General features: G+C 42.3%; 1 non-coding gene across 1 annotated transcript; it reads left to right on the top strand.

Annotated features, from left to right (window-relative positions):
* Positions 1-375: 375 nt before the first annotated feature.
* LOC120253470 lies at positions 376-482 on the top strand. The gene has a single exon (XR_005534285.1). It is a non-coding gene; the product is annotated as a small nucleolar RNA R71 (small nucleolar RNA).
* The last annotated feature ends 3,853 nt before the right edge of the window (positions 483-4,335 follow it).

The following is a 4,335-nucleotide window of genomic DNA, read 5'->3' as shown; positions in this document are numbered from 1 at the left end:
TGCCCCCAAAATCGACATTCTCAACCGAAGATGCATCACCAATAGAGATTGGGCAATGAGGGAGCATGCCCTCCACCACACCCAGTACAAGTAGTCACAGTCACTACTCTATTCAAAGTTAGAAGATCTAACTTCTTACTCAATGATTCCACTTAAGCTGCCAATGAAGTTACTACATGTATCTCATGGAGCCCGGCCTTATTTTTCTTCTCCCTAGCATTCCATTGGTTGCTATTTAACCCCATTTCTTCAATTAGTTAACGGACCTCACTGGGGGTCTTGCTACCTAAGGTACCACCTACTGCCGCATCCAAGAGTTGCCTTGTACTCGGATTCAACCCGTTGTAAAAGGTCTGAACAACCATCCACTCAGAGAATCAGTGTTACGGGCACTTTCTCAGTAGCTCCTTGAACCTTTCCCACATCTCAAATAGGGACTCCAATTCTGACTCTACAAAGGACGAGATTTCATTCCTAAGCTTTGCAGATTTTCTAGGAGGGAAATAACGGGCAAAAAAAGCTTCTACCATCTCCTCCCATGTGGTAATCGATGCTATAGGTAATAAGTGTAGCCACTGCTTTGCTCTCCCCTTTAAGGAAAATGGGAAGGCTCTCAACTTGATGGCATCATCCATCACCCTATTTATCTTAAGCATATGACACACCTCGAGAAAGTTCTCTATATGACTGTTTGGATCCTCATTGGCCAAACCAATGAATAGTGTAGATTGGTGCAATAAGTGGATGAATGCCGGCTTTAGCTTGAAGTTCTGAGCTGTAATCAGGTAGCACTTGTGTTCCCAATACTGAAGGTCTAGCATAATCAGATAATGTCCGCTGTTGCTCATTCTGTTCTGCCATGTTTTCAGATTCTTCTACTTCCAAGTCAGCTAGATTTGACTGTTCTTGCACAAGTTCTTTCCCTTTTATTCTAAGTGTATGTTCAAGCTTGGGATCTCTTTCAATCAATATTGAGGGGTGCCCTTGGGTCACAACCTAGAGCTGTACCAAAATGAAAGAAAAATCAGAACGATGATAGAAAAGAATATGTAAAATAGAATGAATGAATGAATAGCTAAGAAAACAAAGTGCAAAGTATTTCTAAATGCTTACTCCCTAGCAACGGCACCAAAAATTTGTCAGTGCCCCTTGCGTATGTCCCATAAGTGCACTGGTTTGTCGAAGTAATAAAATCCCAGATGAGTGGGGTGTCATATCCACAGGGAGTATCGAATAAAAACACTTAAATTGTTTCTTAACTAAGTGAAAGATGAATACTGATATGTGTTACAAGATGTGAAATAACAAAAACAAAAGAACAAGAAAGAGAGCACAAGTAAAGGAAAAGGCAAGGCAATCGATATAAATGGGGTATCCGGATACTGCTCCGCCTAGGGCAATCATTTCAAGTGCAAGAACCCTCTATTATACTTCCTTACTGATGTAATAATGAGTCATGGAGATCCTTAAATACATGGTCCCAAACCTGAGGTCAACCATGCCTAACTCTATAAATGTCCCGGAGGAGAAATTGAATAATCTCACACTCATATAGAATTGCAATGATTTTTAGGGATTCCAAGTGATAAGCCCTTTTCCTAGATGTAGCCCTTTAGTCCAGGTGGAAGGTCTCTAGCCACAATTAAGCTCTAAGTGCCAAAATCACTTCAACTCTTCACTCCGTTGAACCCACAACTAAGCCCCAGTGGAAGGTTATCCTATAGCCCATTCACTCTACTATGAATGCAAAGAACATAAGGAAATGAAGGTAAAATAAATCACACTAGAGGGGAAAGGGGACGCTCAGCTACTTCTCGACTCAACCTCTAAACCCTCTAAAATCTTGCTTTGTCTAACTCTCGTGGTGTATCACTCACTCACAAGGGTTACCAACAAGACCTCTCAACCCTAGTGTCACTCTAAGGGAGTATTTATACAATCAAGCATTCAAGATTGGAACTCAAATAAAGCATCAATTAATTTAAAATATAATAAAGAAGTTCAATGAAATGAATACATCCTAGGGTTCACAAATACCCAAGTACCCACTAGAGGGTTTAGCTCTCTGATAAGTGCTTGTTCGATATGAATGCGAACCATTCATTCTTTATGTTGAGCATTACTTTTCTCAGGTTTTTAGAATAATATGTGTGTTTTTATGTTACTTTTATGCAAGTAGGGTTGTGAGGCCAAGTATGAAGGAAAGAAGCCAATGTGGATTACAATATACCGATTTTGGAGGAAATCTTGCTAAGGTTCAAACGCGAAGACATAGGTCGATGTGAGATGCTATAGTGTATGCCAACCTCCTCGTATTCGAGTTGGCACATCCATTTGGACGGGCACAAAGGCAGCGACACTCGAGCATTTCGACTTATGCACATAGAATAAGAGCTTCACCAACGTGCCTATCATTGAAGATGCAAGTGATCCACGATGTGAACGTGTGCCCGTTTGCATTACTCCGATGAAAGTATGGATTCGGGAAGCTATTCAGGACGGATACTGTAGCAGAGAACTGTAGCAATACGGTAGAAAGTATTGTAGCAGCACTGTTCACAGCCGGCCGAGAAAACAGGAGTTTAGAGGATCCACATGGGCATGTGGAAATTATCCACGCCCATGTGGAAATTCTCCACGGGTGCGTGAAGCATCCACGCCCGTGCAGTCGCCCGATTCCAGCCCTATTTAAAAGCCGAATCAGCCCCGATTTGAGTATTCTTTTCTCGATCTTTTCCCCAACTTGAGAGAGGGCTTTCGACTAGGGTTTCGAGGTGTATTGGCCAAGGTTTTGGAGAGATTCTACAGCTCTGACATTGTCATTCTTTAGGAAGAAGGTTGGTAGGGGAGCTTCTGTGGAGGCGTACCCTATACCGAACGAGGGAATCCTTGGACGACGAGTAGAGGACTTTCCACAAGACCATCGACATGACTATCGAGGAGTTTTCTTTATGGATTCATTGCTTTTACATTCTATTTCTTTGATTGTACTTAGCTCCATGGAGAGCTAAACCCCTAGTAGGTACTCAGGTATTGTGAACCCTAAGATGTATTTGTTTCTTTGAACCTCTTTATTATGATTTCAATAAATTGATGTTTATTGTGAGTTCTAACCTTGAATGCTTGATTGTATGAACATTTCCCCTAGAGTGACACTAGGGTTGAGAGTTCTTGTTGGTAACCTTGTGAGTGAGTGACACACCAAAAGCGTTAGGCAAAGCTAGGTTGGAGAGGGTTGAGAGGGTGAGTCGAGAGGTACAGGAGCATCCCCTTTCCCCTCCGGCGTGATAGATTCTACCTCCGTTCCTCGAGTTCTTTGAGGTCATAATAGAGTGAATGGTCTAAGGGATGAACTTCCACTGGGGCTTAGTTTCGCGTGCAACGGAGTGAAGCGTCGAGGTGATCTTAGTATGGAGGGCTCCATTGTGGTTAGGGACCTTCCACCTGGACGAAAGGGTTAGGTCTATAATAAGGAAGAGATTTATCACTTGGAATACCTAGATCTCATTGCAACTCTATGCGAGTGCGAGGTGTTGAGATTGTTCGATTTCTCCTACGCGACATGTATCGAGTTAGGCATAGTTGACATTAGATTTGGGACTATGTAATTAACGATTTCCACGACTCATCATTGCATTGATTACGAAGCATAATAGAGGGTTCTTGTACTTGAAACAATTATCCTAGGTGGAGCATTATCCGGGTACCCCATCTTTATCGATTGCCTTACCCCCTTCTTTACTTTTGCTCTCTTACTTGTTGCTTTTACTGTTGACAATTGAATCATTGTCACACTCATTATCATTGATCTTTTACATAGCTAAGAATCAAATTAAGTATTTTTATTCCCTACTCCCTGTGGATTCGATACCCGTTCACCAAGGATTATTACTTTGACAAACCCGTGCACTTGTGGGATATACACAAGGGGAGCTTGTCACTCTCCATAGAGCTAATTACAATCAATGAAATAAAATGTAAAAGCAAATAATCCATAAAAAACCCCCTCAATAGTCGTGGAGATGGTCTTCTGGAGAGTCCTCTACTCGTCCAAAGGCCCCTTTGTCCGGCCTAGGATACACCTCGCCAGATCAGTGACGATGAAAGCTCTCCCACTAACCTTTTTTGAAACAGAGAACGATGTAGGAGCCATAGAACCTCTTAAAATCCCTAGCCAATACCTCTCCAAACCCTAGCCGCAGTCCTCTCTCAAGTTAGGGAAAAGATGGAGAAAAGAATTCTGAAATCAGGGCTGAAATTGGCCTTAAATAAGAATGGAATCGAGAATCCATACGCCCATGTGAGCGCCCCTGTGGATTTTGCACACGGCCGTGT

Source organism: Dioscorea cayenensis, unplaced genomic scaffold (assembly GCF_009730915.1).
Source record: "Dioscorea cayenensis subsp. rotundata cultivar TDr96_F1 unplaced genomic scaffold, TDr96_F1_v2_PseudoChromosome.rev07_lg8_w22 25.fasta BLBR01000094.1, whole genome shotgun sequence".
Lineage (NCBI taxonomy): Eukaryota > Viridiplantae > Streptophyta > Magnoliopsida > Dioscoreales > Dioscoreaceae > Dioscorea > Dioscorea cayenensis.
This window is presented reverse-complemented; position numbering and strand designations above follow the sequence as displayed.